The 18,042-nt window shown below is 39.3% G+C and overlaps 1 pseudogene; it reads left to right on the top strand.

Moving 5' to 3' along the window:
• Nucleotides 1-1,791: 1,791 nt before the first annotated feature.
• The window catches only part of LOC102857363, a 146,621-nt pseudogene continuing 130,370 nt past the window's right edge, over nucleotides 1,792-18,042 (top strand).

The following is an 18,042-nucleotide window of genomic DNA, read 5'->3' on the forward strand; positions in this document are numbered from 1 at the left end:
CCCTGGCAGGAAGCTAATCCACCAGAGACCCTGGGGGAACAAACAACTACAAGGTCACAGTGTTGGTATAGTGGGCAGTGTGACAGGAGCCAGATGAAAGACACGATGAGTGTTGCCAGAGCCTGGGACCAAAGCACGGCCTTGGCCACAGCATCAGCTTCTATAACACGGACAGGACAAAAAGAAAAGGAAAGATCTCCAACTAAGTGGGCACTTCCCTACACCCCGTGCTCTTGTTTTGTTGGTTTTTTTTTAACTGTTATTACCTACCATCACGTGAGCCCTGCATTCTCGGTGACCTCCCCATTTAATTCTCCCAAAAGTCTGATTAGGGAAGCATTATTATCTTCATATTGCAGAACAGGAAACTGGCTTAGAGAAGGGTTTGTTGATCTCATCAGCATTTTATGTTTTAGCCTGCCCTGTGTGTGTTGCAGGTTGTTCAAAAGGGTCCCTGGTTTCTACCCTTTAGATGTCAATCGTGTCTTCAGACATTTCCAAATGTCCCTGGGAGAGCAAAGTGGGCTCTATTGTGAACTATCGACTTTAAGGACTGAACAGCCTGCTCAGTTCAAAGCTGAGTCTGACTCCACATATCACCATGGAGTAAAGAGCTGCTGGCAACGGTAACCACTTAGAATCCTCTAACCCTAATCCTTCCACAACTGAGAACTTTTTAACCTTGACTAATCTAGTGGCCTAGAGGTAAGCAGCTGTGCTGCAATCCCAAAGGCACACAGTTTGACTCCACCAGCTCCTCCACAGGAGAAGGATGGGCGGTCTCCTCCTGTTGTATTAACTGTCTCTGAAAACCCACTGGAGGGTCAGCTCTGGATGAGTTCTGACTTGACAGTACATAACAACAAAAACAACAACAATGATGATGTCATGAATAAAGAAAACCAAATAAAACCCTATGTCTTTAAATTGTGGTGCTGACAAAGATAATTGAATATCCCATGAAATCCCCAAACAAGAAACAAATCTGTCTTGGAGGAAGTGTCATCAGTGTGCTCCTTTGAGGCAAGGCTGGTGAAATGTCATGTCACACACTTACAGCTTTTAAAAGGGGCCATTCCTTGGAGGAAATAGATCGTGATGGGGAAAGTGGCATGTCAGAGAAAGAGATGGAGAGCCTCAAGGAGGTGGGTCGGCGCTGTTGCCACAATGGGCTCGAGCGCGGTGGAGTTGGTGATGCTGGCACAGGACAGGACAAGGCTCCGATCTCTTGGTCACAGAGTTGCTATGAGTTATGGTCGATTCCACAGAACCAAGTAACAACAGCAATGATACCACGGAGTCTCTAGGTGGGGCAAAGGGTTAATGTGCTTGTCTGCTAGCTGAAATGAACTTGAAACTGGAGCTTTAGGTGCTCCAGGTGTCCTTTAGAAGAGAAGCCTGGTGAGCTAATAAAAAAAAAAAAATCAGTCATTGAAAACTCCAGAGAGCACAGTTCTACTCTAACAAACATGGGGTCGCCATGAGTCGGAATCGTGACAAAAATTGTTTATCTTTTGTTAGGTTTTCTTAAAAAATAATACCATGGGTGTTTGTTTGATTGTAGCATTTTACCCTCCATTCAAGAGACTTGGGTTCAATTCCTGGCTCCCATACGTCATGTGCAGCCACTACCCCTCTGTCTTTGGAAGCATGCGTATCTGTATAATGCTTAACAAGTTTCAGTAGAGCTTCCTTACAAAGACTAGGGAGAAAGGTCTGGCCGTCTACTTCTGAAAATGAGCCAGCAAATGTCCTATGGATCACAACAACTTCCCTTGACCAATCACGACCATGCAGGACTGGGCAGCGTTTCTTCCAGTTGTACCAGAAATTGCCGTGAGTGGCTGTCTAACAACAGCAAGGGTGCTGGCCATGCCTTCAGGCCCTTTTCAGCAGTGACTGGTGAGCACTGAGCCCAGGGAACTGAAGTCTGCATTAAGGTTGATGCTACAGTGTCTAGTGACAGGACACCCTGAAGAGAACAAAGCACCTTTGAACAACTGCTGCACCAGCTACATCAAACAGGGAGCCTCTGGATCCTGCAGGGCCCTTGGAGCGATTCCAGCCTCTCATGAGAGAAGATCCGAGTGCTCCTTCCTTAATTAGGTGAATTGGCCAATTACATTGTCCAGAGAGTAGAGCTGTGTGGCTTGGCATTACTCTAGTGCTCACACAAACATTGAGAACAATTTAAGATCACAGCCAGCACAATTATCCAAGATAAAAGTATTAGGTTTCCTTGTCCAGGTCACCCCAGCACAGGAAGGAAATAATTCAACTGCTTTGCTTAAAACAAAGAAAACTCGGAATGACAAATCTTCTGCCTCTGAAAATCCTATCATGCTTTCAAAGACAGAAGAATGCCTTACAAATTCAGGATAGCTAATAAGATATTTCATCAGAATTACAGATCATGTTTCAAAAAACACAACTTTATGCCTTCTCAGGTATAATTTATACTTTCCCAGGTATAATAATAACTTCTATCAACAACCACAAAGGACCCCAAGGGAAGAGTCAACCAGAACTGCTCTAATAAATGAGTAAGACTTCTTAAAAGAGCATAAACACATTTTTCAGATACAATATAAGATTTCAGATTAATTTTAGCTGCATGCATAGGAATTCTAAATCAGAGATGTCTGATTTCATCAGCTTTCATTTAAAATTATAATTTTCTTCATGTTATGTCAGTCCATTACATGGACAGCCTCTCTTTAGCATTGTGGATAATTGGAAAATGAAGATACACATTTCTAAAATTGGAAAATATCTTCATCAGTTTCCAATTTGTTTTATAATCCTTGCTAACCTTTACCTATGAACCTCCCATCTCAAATAAAAGTATATCCCTCCTGAAAATGTAGTAGGGAGCTCTGGCGGCCCAATGATGAGGAGCTGCACTGCCATGCCAAAGGTGTGTGGTTCTAATCCACCAGCTGCTCCATGGGAGAGAGATGGGCAATGTCCTGCCTCTGAAGATAAGCTAAAGGGTCAGCTATGGGTTGGTTCTGACTCTATGGTATATAATTAAAATAATGAAGGAAAACAGAGAACTATGTTTAAATCATGCTATAAAATTCTCAACTCAACCTTTCAGAGACCAAGATGACAAATTAGAATCCCAGAACTCCTTATCACGGATTCGGTTCTAACTCATGCGCTCCCAGCTATGTCAGAGAAGAACCACTATGCATTGTAATCACCACACAAACAAGTTGCCAGAATGTTCCTCTCAGTGCCACTGGTGAGGAGTGTTGAACCTCCAACTTTCAGCATAATAATTGAGAACAAACTGCTTTAGCGATGCACAGATCTAGGTGAAACAGAAGAATTAAGTTTAAGCTTTTTCCCCCTCCCTACTAGCCTTGCTTATTCTTTTTCCCCCTACACTTTCACTGAGATTTGAGTGAAAGTTTACAGAAAATTGATTTTTCCATTCAACTGTTGATATACTTTATATTTTCTGATATGGACCACAGTCCCCACATTGTAACAGCTGTTTTCCCACCTCCTCCCTGTGAGTCCTGTTCTCACTCATCCTTCTTCCTAACTCTTCTTGTCTTCTGACCTTTGTTCCTGGGTAAATACAGCCCTTATGATTGTGAATTGTTAATGGTTTTAAGGAGCACATACCTCACCTTATAAGCCTGTGCGTTGTTTAGTTGGAAGTTGAGACAAGTGTGCTTTCAGTTCTAAGCTTGTAGTGTAACTAAGGACCATAATCTCAGGGGAAAATCTGAGCTATTTTTATTATAATTTTGGGCTTTGTTCTGCATTTTTCTTCCAGTATATCAAGGATCTTCTACTGTAATCTCTTTTAGAGCAATCAGCAGTAGGTGCTGGGCACCATCCATTTTTTTGATGTCAAGATTATGGAGCCATGAAGTCCTTGCAAATAATCATCTTTGATAAAGACAAAAGTTAAATGTTTATGATGTACAATAAAATTAAGATCCCACTCAGCCTTTCAAATGGGCTAGTTAAATGCAAAATGCAAAATGAAGTACAATTCTTTTTAGCCACTATTTGTTAGACATCATTTTTGTTGTTGTTTACTTTTTATTTTATACTGGTTTATTTACAAATCTTAAATACATTGTTTTTCACACCGGATCTTTTACATTTCCTTCATCCCCTGCCCTGCAATTGTGTGATCCTGATTAAACCCCCCGCCCCGCCCATACTCACCCCACTGCTTCCACCCTCCCCCCTTGGATCCTCATACTCATTCTACAATAATGGTTTTATACAGTATTTATCCTTATGGGACTGAGTCAGTGTAATCAACGTAGTGTTCTCCAGTCCCTGCTAAGTTAGGTTGTTGTTATGTGTCATCGATTCACCTGTGACTCATAGAAACCCTAATACAACAGCTTTAAACCCTGATCTATCCCATGCCAATCTTATTGTCTCTGATACACCTATCCCCATTACTCCAGTGACTGAATCAATCCATCTCATAGAAGGTCTTCCTTTGCTGTGCTGTCCCTCTATCTTCCCAAGAATAACATCCCCCTCAAAGGGCTGATCCCATCTTGCAACATGTCCAAACTATGTCAGACGGAGCTTCAGAATCCTTGTCTCCATGGAGCAGCCTGGCTTCACCCTCTCCAGGACAAACCTGTTTGTTTTCCTAGCAGTCCATGGCATATTTTGTACTCTTCTCCAACACCAAAGCTCAAAGGCATCAACTCTCCTTCTATCATCCCTAGTCATTGTCTAGCTCTCTGATGCATACAAGTAATTGTAAAGTCCATGACCTGTATCAGGCGCACTTTAGTCTCCAGAGTGACATCATTGCTCTTCAGAACTTTGGAGAGGTCTCTGAAAACAGATTTTTCCAACACAATTCATCTTTTAATTTCCTGGCTCCTGGTACTAAGAGTGTTGATTGTAGAGTCAAGTAAACTGAAGCTATCAATAATCTCAATCTGTTTACCAGCTATTATGATGCTGTCAATCAGCCCAGTGGTGAGAATCTTTGTTTTCTTCATGTTGAGCTTCAATTCATATTGAAGGCAGCAGTCTTTCAGCAAGTGCTTCAGGTCCTTCTCAGTTTCAGCAAGCAGGATTGTGTCACAACACGGGTTGTTAATGAGTCTACCTTCAATCCTGGTGCCACACTTCTCCTCATAGAGCCCAGCCTCTCTGATAATCTGTTCCACATATAGAGTGAAAAGATATGGACATAAGACACATCTTTGGTGCACACACTTTCCAATTTTGAACCATGCAGTGCTTCCTTGCTCTGTTATGACAATTGCCTCCTGGTTCGAGTATAGGTTTCGCATTGGCACAATCAAGAATAATGGGATTCCTATTCTTCTCAGAATCAGCCACAGTTTACTGTGATCCACACAGTCAAATGCCTTTGCATAGTCAATGAAACACAGATAGATAGTCCTCTGGTACTCACTGCTTTCAGCCAAGATGTATCTGACATTAACTATAATATCCCTAGTGCCACTGCCTCTTCTAAATCCCAGCCTGCACTTCAGGAAGTTCTCTGTTGATGTGCCATTCCAGTCGAATCTGTATGTGATATCAATGAGATTGTTTGATAATTTCCACTCTCAGATCACCTTTTTTTTTGGAATGGGAACAAATATAGATCTCTTCCAGTCAGTTGGCCAAGTGGTTGTCCTCCAAATTTCTTGGCACAATTTGGTGAGCACATCCAGGGCAGCAACTGTTTGTTAAAATATGTCAGTGTTACACCATAAATTTCTGGAGTTCTTTGCCAATTCTTTCAGAGCAGCTTGAATTCTTCCTTCATCACCACAGGCTCTTGTTCATACGTTGTTTCATGAAATTCTTCTCTGTCCATCAATTCCTTTTGGTACAATGATTCTGTATACTCTTAACATTTTCTTTTAATGCTTCCTGGATCATTTAATATTCTGCCCATAGCATCCTTAAGTATTGAACTCGAGGTTTGAATTTGTTGTTTAGTTTCTTGAGCTTAAGAAATGCTGAGCAACTTGTTTGGTTTCTTGAGCTTAAGAAATGCTGAGCAACTTCTGCCCTTTTGATTTTCTGACTCCAGCTCCGTGCACATTTCATTGTTAGGTAATGATTTATAAAATCATTGTTCCTGCATGCTGCACAGTATTCCATCATTTGGATGTACCATAATTTCTCAATCCATTCAATTGTAGTTGGGTATTTGGGCTGTTTCCATGTTCTTGTGATGGTGAATAACACTGCTATGAACATTGGTCTACAAGTCTCTGTTTGAGCCTCAGTTCTCATTTTCCAGGGGTGCATTCTAAGCAGTGGACTACCTGGGTCATATGAAATTTCTATAGGCATCATTCTTCGTTTAAGGACTTTTTTAGCAGGAGAACAATTCACTATACTTGCCAATGAGCACTACAAACACACTCATTCTTTCATTTAGTAAATATTGTTAGAATATTATCATTAAGCTAAGCAAACATCTTGACTCAGAAGCAATATGCTAGATTACTTGTGTGCCACATCTCTACTTCAACTATCTCAATAGTCCAACCTGTTTCCTTTGCCCTAGGACTTCATCTTCTGTAGGAGGAGTATCTGAAATTTAGGCTGACTGGCAGCATCATGATAGATGGTGAAGAGATTGAAATTGTTAACAATTTCAGTTTATTTGGCCCCACAATCAATACTTTTGGTACCAGCAGCCAAGAAATTAAAAGACGAATTGCACTGGGAAAATCTGCTGTCAGAGACCTCCCTAGAATACCGAAGAGCAACAATATCAGTGTGGAGACTAAGATGTGCCTGATCCAGGCCATGGTCTTCTCAATTATTTACTATGCCTCAGAAAGCTGGACAATGACTAAGGATGATAGAAGGAGAGTTGATACCTTTGATTTGTGGTGCTGGAAAGTGTATTGAATATACCATGGACTTCTAGGAGAATAAACAGTTTCATCCTAAAGAGGGTGAAGCTAGGTTGCTCCTTGGAGCCAAGTATTCTGAAGCTCAGGCTGACATACTTTGAGTGTGTTTTCAGGAGAAACCAATCCTTGGAGAGGAACATCATACTTGAAAAGCTGGAGTGACAATGAAAAAAAGAGGAAGACCCTGGATGAGATGGATTGACTCAGTGACTGGGTAATGGGCATAGGAGTGTCTGAGACAGTGAGGTTGGCTCAAGCTATAGCAGGGTTCAGAGTTGAGGGTCACTATGAGTCACAAGTGACTTAATGGCACTTAAGAACAACATAAACAAGGGGGGAAATAACAGGGTCACACAATTTCGTGGGTGAAAGGAGAGGGTATAAAGGAAATGGGAAAGATATGGAAGGGACCTTAAAAGTTGGGGTAATTATGGGCATAGTTCAATTGTGATTAATTTTGTAAAACACAATACATGGGGATGATTGTATGAAATACAATATGAATGAAGGAATATGTGAAACAAATTTAGTATTCAAACCAATATAAATATTTTTTAAAAGTTTCCCTGGAAAGATTCTGATGACATACAGTCCTGGAGCATATGATGCCTTCACATTCCACTGGAGGCACCACACTAACGTGGTCCCCAATCTAGATCCAGACCAAGTTGTCACTGAAAGGATTTTGACTCCTAATAACTCCTTATGTCTCAGAGCAGAACTGTACTTTATAAGGTTTTCAATGGAAGTAGATCACCAGGCCTTTTTTCTGAGGTGCCTCTGAATGGATTTCAATTATAAATCATTCTGCTAGTAATCTAGTGCTTAACCGTTTACATCAAAAGAATTACTTTGGTTAGGACAGGCCAAATGAGCTCAAAAGGTGGCAGGGACCCATCTTCCAACCAAACTCCTCACTTCCGTGCAAAGATCAAATTCTAAAGTGACAAAACTTACCAGGATTAATATTGCTGTTGTTAGATGTCATTGAGTATGACTCATAGAAACCCTATAAACTAAAGATCTGAATCCTATTCTATCCTGCACTATCCTCACACTTCCTGACACACAAGAGCCCATGTCAATCCGCCTGGTTGATGGTCTTTCTCTAATTTGCCGACCCTTCACCCTTCCCAACATCATGTTTGTCTCCAAGGAATAGCATCTCCTAGCAGCATGTCCAAAGTATGTGAGGCAAAGCAATAGGCAGTGTCATGAAGGATGGAGAGGAGACTGAAATTGTCAACAGCTTCATCTTGTTTGGATCCAAAATTAACACCCTGGGTACCAGCAGTCAGGAAATAATATGTATTTCACTGGGAAAATCTGTAGTTAGGGACCTTTCCAAATTATTGAGGAGTATTGATATCAGTTTGAGGACTAAAGTACTTCTGATTCAGGCCACAGTCTTTCCGATTACTAGCTATACATCAGTGAACTGGACAATGAATAAGGATGACAGAAGAAGAATTGACATCTTTGAGTTGTGGTGTTGGAGAAGAACACTGAACATCCCACGGACGGCCAAGAGAACAAACAGGTATGTCTTGAAGGTGGTGCACCCTAAGTGCTCTTTGGAGGCAAGAATGAAATTATTTGCTTAACATCATTGGTAAAACTATAGTTTATGAAATTTCAGGTCAAGAGCCCACCCACTATGCTCCTAGAAGGCTGTCATTAATCACTAACCTTAAACTCTTATTTAAATCATACTGGGTGATTGCCAACATGATCAAGAAAAAAAAAGTTGTAGGGCTTTGGTATTTTATTTTTCTTCTCACAGTCATATCATAGTCTCCCATTAGTTTCATGTTTAAGTATAAAGTCTAAAACTCAAGCAATTGATTCTGAGGGGTCACTTCAGTGGACTGGGAATCCCTTCCCTCTTTCCTGTGTTATATCTGCCTCTCTCTTTCCTTGTCTGACCACCACTGTTGAAGCCATCAAGATAAGTACACAACCAATGCATGCTGCAATCCATTACTTTATTTATTTACCCAATCACAACTTATTGGATACTCTGATTTTCCAATCCAATGGAGGGTTGTCTTAAGTTAGAATTGGCTTAATGGCAGCAAATGGCAGCAAATGAGTCATAGTAGGTAAGGTGATTAAGAGAGTAAGACATTTATCTATTTTCCCAGTGGGTTGGCAATCTGTTTAGGACACAGAGAGAAATAGAGAACATAGATAGCCATCACCATGTTAACACACGGAGGCCATACAAACAAGAGAAGAAAATGTTACCCAGTCTTGCATTATCCTCATGACAAGACTCCTGTTTAAAGAAGGGTGCAACAATGAATGAATGGAATCCAAAATCTCTGTAGATGTTCATTGAAATGAAAAATAAACAAACTAAATTAAAATAAAAAAAATAAACACTTTTGAACATTGGCGTACAAGACTCCATTTGTGCCTCAGTTCTCATTTTCACAGGGTATATTCCAAGCAGTGGGATAGGTGGGTCATATGGAATTTTTATGTTTAGCTTTGAAGAAGCACCAAACTGCCTTCCAGAGTGGTTATACCACTTTACAATCCCACCAACAATGTATAAGAAGAGTTTCTATGTTATCACATCCTCTCCAACATTTATTTTTTCCTGTCCTGTTAAACTTTGCCACTTCTCCTGGAGTGAGATGGTATCTCGTTGTGGTTTTGATTTGCATTTCTTTTATTGTTAATGATTTTGAGCATTTCCTCACGTGTCTGTTGGCCATCTGAATATCTTCACCATCACAAGAACATGGAAACAGCTCAAATGTCTGACTATAATCAAACAGATTGAGAAATTACAGCAAATTCACTGGATAGAGAACGATGCAGCATGCAGGAGCAATGATTTTATATCACTACTTAGGAGGGACTAGAGAACTTTAAGCTAAGTGAACTAACTCAGTCCCATAAGGACAAATATTTTATAAGACCATTATTATAGAATATGTATGAGGATCCAAGGAGGGGGATGGAGCGTGGGAGCAGAGGGTTGGGGATGGACAGGGTCGGGGTGGAGGTGGTTAATCATGGGTCGCACAGTTTGACAGGTGAAGGGAAGGGTGGGTAAAGAAATGGGAAAGATCCGATATGAAAAACAATGTATATGAACTTTGTCAGCAAAATCAGTATAAAATAAAAATTTTACATTGCAGGCAACTCAACGGCACATAACAACAATAACATACCATGACAGGTTTGGAAGCAGGAGTGGCATCAACTTCTTAAACAACATGCCTCCAGAAACTATGAACTTTGATAAATGTTGATATTTATAGAGGGGCTTCAGGATTTTTTGTGCTTAGGGTTGCTATGAGTTGTGCAATCAACAACAACAATAATAATAAAAAATAAATTTCTTAAGAATTACAAAAAAAAAGAAAAGATACACTTTTATTTACAGTGCTGTGACTTGAGTTTGAGTTCATTTAGATACGTGGTGTGTGTCAGTGGTTTTCAGTGACTGGTTTTTCAGGAATTGATTGCCAGTGCTTTCTTCATTTTTTTCTGAACCTCCAAATTTTAGTCAGGAGCTGAGGTTATGAATGCTTATGGGAACTCCTATTTTCTATCAAGTTGTTATGTTTTTAGTACTGTTGAATTAGTACAGCAGAACGAGACACTGTCCTGTCCTATGCTATCCACCAGATTAATGCTGTACTTGCATCCACTGCTGTGGGCTTTGTGCCAATCCATCCAATCTAGGGGCTTCCTCTTCTATGATAATCTTCTACTTTACCAAATAGGATTCTTTTCCCTCTCTGGAATTAGAATCTTTTTAGAACAGGTTCAAAATACTGTGAGATGAAATCACATAATTTTTTGCATCCAAGGAATACTCTGACTGCATTTCTTCCCCAGCAGACTTATTAGTTATTTGAGTAGTTTTTCAATACTCTTTTCTGGCGATCATGTATATGTGGTGACTGAAAATACCATGCTTGGGCCAGACACACCATCGTCTTTAAAGTTACATCATTGCTCTTTGGTCTAGTAAAGAGATATTTTCCAGGAGATTTCCCTAGTACAATATATCATTTGATTTCTTAACTATTGCTTCCATGGACAATAATTGTAGATACAATCAATGGATTAAAGTAGGTAGATTAATTTTTACATGATGATCCAAGTAAAATATAATCTTCAACAACTTAATCTTTCCTTCCGTTTACCATACTGTTTTTTTGGTCCAGTTATGAGAATTTTTGTTTCCTTTATGTTGAAATGCAATCAATATGAAGACTCTTAGATTCATCAATCAATAGTCAATGCAGTCAATATGAAGTCTCTTATATTCGTCAATTTGGAAACAGTAGTGGCATCCATTTCCGAAATTGCTTGCCTCCTGGAACTCTACGAACTTTGAAAAACGATGCAAGTTACATGTGTGCAGGACTTCAGTTTATAGGGTCTCTATGAATCATCTACCACTCAATGGCACTTAACAACAACAAATGTTCGTCAATAAATGTTTCAAGCCCTAATTCAACAAGTGAACTTTGTGATAAGCAGATCGAGGTAGACGAAATTCCAAGCCTGTTTTAATTCGGGAGCTCGACCAGAAACTGTCCACCATGGGTAACCTTTATCGCATTTGACACGTCAGTGTCACAATGTTTACCCTCACAGCAACCTTTGTATAGCAAATTGACAGACCAGTGCTATATTACTTAGAAGGATGTTTGACTGAAAACAATTAAGACCAGGCCAGAGGGCCCACATTGGAGGCAGGTGGAATCTAATCAGCTCACACTCAGTGCAAGAAACAGTCACACCCAAATCTCAACCAAAAACCAGAAAACACACCTTTACAGAATCTGGCCACTCCACTCATTAGAGCCTCAACTATCTGACAGAGGATTTCTATGACTCCAAGTTAAATTAATAACAGGTGTGCCTTTTTTGATTGGTTTTTTTTTTTTTTTTTTTTTTTATGGTTAAGTCCCACTCATCCTGTGATCAAATTTTTTGTCAAGTCAGCTTGTTTACTAAACTGGGAGCAGTTTTCTGTCCTCTAAACATGTATGCTTTTAAGAATTCATTGGTTGATTTTCCAGTTAGTTTAACTTGGGAAATTAAATCAGTTAGAAATAGTGCATATACTATACATAGAAAACCAATTATCAGCCTAGGAATAACTCATTCTGATCTGGGGGTTTTGTTTTATGTATTTCTTCCATTTTTGCAAAATAGGAAATTAGCATGTTTGCTTTATAGCCAATACTTTATTTTTTAAAAGTATGAGTTTTTTTTTAAATTTAGGTTGTTTATTTTTCATTTCAATGGACATCTACAGAGATTTTGGGATTCCATTCATTTATTGTTGTACCTTTCTCCCCGCACCAAAAAGTATCAGTTTTTCATGTGAAGAATCTACTGCTTTCAAGATGATTCCACCTTGTGATGACCTTCCCACGGGTCACGTGCAGCTGCAAATCCTTGAAATTGCCGTGGGTTGAAAGTTCACACTGTAGGAATTGGAAAAATACTACAAATCAGAACATTTTCGTTTCGGGGAGCCAGTATGTCAGTAGACCACAGGTGATACACGCTAAGCTAGATACATTCTGAATCTAAAGAAGATTGCATCCTGGTTGAGGTCTAAGACAACCAGAACAATGGTTACCACACAAGAGAACAGGCTATACACATCTGTTAAATTATGACATTCACACAGAGCTCAATCCCAGAGCAACACAGCACTGAAAGAAGGAGAATCACAGTAAGTATTGTAATTATTCTTGGCAATGCTATCTCAGCAGACAAGGACCTCATAATGAAAGCCTACAGAATCCTACAGGGCCTCCACAGGAAAAAGACTGATAACCCAGTTACAAATTGGGCAAAAGACATGGAGAGACTTTTTACAGAGGAAAATATTTGGATGGCCTACAGACACATGAAGAAATACTCAAAATCATTGGCAATCACATATAGGTGGGAGAGAGTGAGAATACAAATCACATATGTTAATCTATCCACTGGGAGATTGGTTAGTCTTGTCATTAAATTGAGCGGATTCAACAGAATTGAGGAATCTCTGCACCATCAGCGAAGAAGATGCAGAGAATGCAGTGCACGTCTTTCTGGGGGCCAAAGATTTCACCATCACTGAGTTTGGGACCTACAGAAGCAACAGTGGCAGCTGAAGCAAAGAATCAGAGATCTGACATCAATAATAGGTGACTTTTACACTGCTGCTCCAGAGCGCCAAGAAACCAAAGGAAAGAGAAGAAATCAAGAAGTTAAGGAGCTGGACAGAAGATTTCAAAGGGAAACGCAAAAGACAAGGCAAAGTAATATAATGAAATATGCAAAGAGCTGGAGTCAGAAAATCAAAAGGACTGAACTCCCTCAGCATTTCTTAAGCTGAAGGAACTAAAAAACAAATTCAAGCCTCAAGTTGAAATAATTAAAGATGCTTTGGGCCAAACATTAAATGTTCCAGGAAGCATTAAAAGAAAATAAGAGTATACAGAGTCATTGTACCAAATGGAATTGGCTGACACAGAAGAATTTCATGAAACAATGTATGAGCAAGAGACTGTGGTGATGAAGGAAGAAGTTGCTGCTCTGAAGGAATTAGCAAAAAACAAGACTAGGTACTAGGTGGTACTTGGGGTATTATAAGTAATGTTAGATGGGACTTGGCTGAAAGTGGAGAGTACCAGAGGAATGTCTATCTGTGCTTCATTGACTGTGCAAAGACATTTGACTGTGTGGATCACAACAAACTGTGTCTAACTCTGAGTAGTATGGGAATCCCAGAACACTTGATTTTGCTTATGTGGAATGTATACTTGGATTAGGAGGTAGTTATTAGAACAAGGAAACACTGCGTAATTTAAAATCAGGAAAGGTATATGCCTGGAATGTATCCTATCTCCATATCTTTTCACTCTATATGCAGAATAGATCATTTGGGAGATGGCTCTGTGAGGGGGAATATGGCATCAGGACTGGAAGAAGTCTCATCAACAACTGGCATAATGCAGATGATACAATCTTGCTTGCCGAAATTGAAGATGATCTGAAGCGCTTGGAGCAGAAGGTCAAAGACTGCAACCTTTGATATGAGTTGAAGCTCAATATTAAAAAAACCCTAAGATTTTCACCACGGGGCCAATTGGCAGTATTATGATAGATGACAAAGAGACTGAGATTGTTAATTGTTAACAGCTTGCTGGTCTTTGTATCAGCAGTCAGGAAATCAAAAGATGAATTACATTTAGAAATCAGCTGTCAGGGACCTTTCAAGAGTACTAAAGAGCAACATGACCAGTCTGGAGACTAAGGTGTGCTTAATCTTGGCACAGTTATTTGCTGAGCCTCAGAAAGTTGGACAATGAGCAAGAATAATAGAAGGAGAATTGATGTTTTTGAGCTGTGTTGCTGGGGAAGTGTGTTGAAAATACCATGGACTGCTAGGAGAACAAACAGGTTCATCCTTCAGAGGGTGACCAGGCTTCTCCTTGGAGGCAAGGATTCTGAATCTCTGGCTGATGTATTTTGGGCATGTTTTCAGGAGGGACCAGTCCTTGGAGAAGGACATCATCATCATAATCGGGAGGATTGAGGGACAGTGCAAGAAAGGAAGTCCCTGGATGAGATGGATTAACTCAGTGACTGCAGTAATGGGGATGCATATGTCAGAGACAATAAGGTTGGAGCAAGGTTCAGAGCTGTTGTATATAGGGTCACTATGAGTCATAAGCGAATCAACGTCACATAACAACAACCAACTACAACAACCCCTAATAAGAGCTTCAAGTATCCTTCACTTTCTGCAAGCAAAGTTGTGTCATCTGCATAACCCAGGTTATTAGTGAGTCTTCCTCCAAACCTATGCCACATTCATCATATTGTACAGTTTTTCTAATGATTTGCTTAGCAAAGAGTTTGAATAGGTATGGAGAAAGGATCTAACCCTGCTGCACAGCTTTCCTAATTATAAACTGTGTAATGTCTCCCTTACTTTGTTCAGACAACTTCTTTCTGTTTTGTGTATAGATTTTACATGAGTGCAATTAAGTGTCCTGGGATTCCCATTCTTCTCCAAAAGCTGTACATAATTTGTTAATATCACATTGTCAAATGTATTTTCATGATCAATAAAACACAAGAAAATAAAAAAAAAATCTTTGCAAGCAGAGAGATGCGCATCAAAACCACAATGAGAACAGTGGCAAAGTTCTTTTGTTTAGTTAGATTTTTTTCCCAAAAACCATTTTATTGTACAAAAATCCAAACATCCAAAACTGGTGAAGTGCAGGGCAGGGCTCATTGAGGACCCCTAGTTGGAAGAAACAGAAACAGTGGCAAAGTTTAACAAGACAGAAAACAATGAAAGTTGGAGGTGATGTGGAGAGATTGGAGCTCTCATATATTGTTGGTAGGATTATAAATGGTACCAAAAACCCTGTAAGGCACTTTGATGTTTTCTCAAAAAGTTGAACATAAAAACTCCGTATGATCCAGCTATACCACTGCTAGGAATATACTGCAAAGTAATTAGAACTGAAACACAAATGAAGATTTGTACACCAATGTTCATAACAGAATTATTCACAATTGTTAGAAAATGCTAATATACCAAATATCCAACAACAAATGAATGAATTGGAAAATTGTGGTCCATTCACACAATATTATGCAGACATCAGAAACAATGCTTTCAAAAAATACTGTAGAACATGGGAAAGATTGGAGAGCATTATGCTGAGTGAACTAAATCAGTCTCACAAGGACAAATAATTAATTGGAAAAATAGAAGGATTACTAGCAAATGTATATAAAGGTCTAAGGGAGGAAGGGGAGGAAACAGAAGTGAGGTTGTGTAGAGGGGAAGTTAGAGGGCTGCACAGTTTGGTGGACAGAAGGGGAGGATGAAGGAAATGAAAAAGATGCAGCAGGGACCTGAAAAGACCAGATAATGGTGGGCCTAGTTCAACGGTGATTAATTTTATAAAACATAATATATGGGAATGATTGTATGAAACACAATGTGAATGAAGGAAAATATGAAACATAATGTACACAAATTGAGTACGCAAACCAATATAAAATAATAAATACTCCTATAATACGAAGACATATTAAGAAACAGTTGTTATCACAGAACACTAGTATCTCTGACAGGATTTTAGAGTGTTGCTCTTGTTAGGGGTCACTGAGTCCATTTCAACACATAGGAACGTTTTGTATAACAGAACAAAGCAATGTCAGGTCTTAAAGCCCCTTAACATGATTCCTTTGTTTGAGTTTGTTTTTGCGGCCATTGCAGCGTCAATCCAACTCACTGAGGATTTTCTACCTTTCTCTCACTCTCTTATTATAATACAAGCATTCTCCCGGGACTGATTCCTCCTGGTATTGGGCCCAAAATATGTGACAGAGGATCCCTATTCTTTCTCCTAAGAAATATCATAGCTGTATATCTTGTAAGTCATATTTGTTTGTTCTGGCATTTCGTTATATATTCAATATTGTTTGTGTTGTTATTGTTATGTGTTGTCGAGTTGCTTGGAACTCATAGCAACCCTATGTATAATATCTCTGGACCTTGCCATATCCTGAGCCAGAGCTACCATCTTCAGCACAACTACCCTCATTACCCCAGTTACTATGTCAATCCATCTCATCCAGGGTCTTCCTCTCCATCCCTGTACCTCTCTCCTTCCAAGCATTACAACCTTCCTTAAGGACTGGCCCCTCCTTGCAGGGTGTCAAAAGTATGTGAGACTGAGTCCTAAAATCCTTGCAAACAAGAAACAGTTTCACTTTCTCCAGGATAGATCTGTTTTCTTGACAGTCAATACACTTCTCTAGCACCACAGCCCGAAGGAATCAATTTTTTTCCCATCATCCTTAGTCATTGTCCAACTCTTTGATGCATAGCAGGCAATTGAGAAGACTATGGTCTGGATCAGGAGCTCATTAGTCTCTTGACTGACATTGTTGCTCTTCAGCACTCTGGAGAGGTCCCTGACAGCAGATTTTCCCAACGTGACTCATCTTTTGATTTCTTGTCTGCTGGTGCCAAGAGAGCTAATTGTGGAAACAAGCAAGCTGAAATTGTTGACTATTATACATAATATAAATGCATAAATTATTCTTCAATCTTCTTATTTATTGTCCAACTTTCACATGTGTATGAGTCAACTGAAGGTACCATTGCTTGGGTCAGGTGCACCTTGGTCTCTAAATTGACATTCTTACTCTTTATTACTTTTAAAAAGTCCAGGACAGCAGATTTGTCTAACTTAAGAGATCTTTAGTTTCTCAATTGCTTCTCCAAAGGGTGTTGATTATGGATCCAAGCAAAATCTTGGGCAACTTACATTATTTTTCTCCACTTAATACGATACTGTCTATTGGTCTGGTTAATATTTTTTAAAATGTTGAAATGTAATCTATGTTTTAAATAGTCTTCATTCTTAGCAAGCAAGATGATAAGCAGACTGTAAATTATTCAAAATTCTTCCTCCATTCCTGATGCTTTGTTCATTTTCATGTAGTCCAGTTCTTAAGAGTATTTGATTAACATACAGGTTGCATGAGAATGGTTATCTTGTTTGATAAGTACAATTAAATAGATTTGGTTATCTTATTTGGTGCGCATCTTTATTTTTAATCACAGTGTATCCCCTTATTCTCTTCCAATAACTACCTCTTGTCCTCTGTATAGCTCAATTAAGTCTTAGGAGTCCCCTTCTTCACAGTAATATTAATAATGAGTTACTATGCACACAGTCAAATGCCTGTGCAAAATAAATAGATAAGGCCCAAGTCATTATCTTTCTAGAGAGCTCTGGTGGTGTAGTTCACAGAGAGTTTCACTGTCAGTGCAACAGTGTTATCTTTCTTGCCATTTGGATCTACAAACAGATACTGGGAGAAAGAGGAGCAATCTCCTCCCATGTGATTTGCAGTCTCAGAACACTTGCTAGAGGTCAGCTATGAATTAATTAGTAATTAATTTGAATTTTTTTAAGAAATATCTTTCTGATATTCTCTGCTTCAGCCAAGGTCCATATATCCATATATTTAATGAACCCACATTGAATTTCTGGTAGTTCTTTGATGACTATCCCAGGCTAGAGATTCTGAAACTAATTTCAAATTAGATGAAAATTCTATCTCTCTCTCTCTCTCTCTC

The sequence above is a fragment of the Elephantulus edwardii genome, unplaced genomic scaffold, assembly GCF_000299155.1.
Source record: "Elephantulus edwardii isolate Elephantulus edwardi_28Jun2011 unplaced genomic scaffold, EleEdw1.0 scaffold00041, whole genome shotgun sequence".
Classification (NCBI taxonomy): domain Eukaryota; kingdom Metazoa; phylum Chordata; class Mammalia; order Macroscelidea; family Macroscelididae; genus Elephantulus; species Elephantulus edwardii.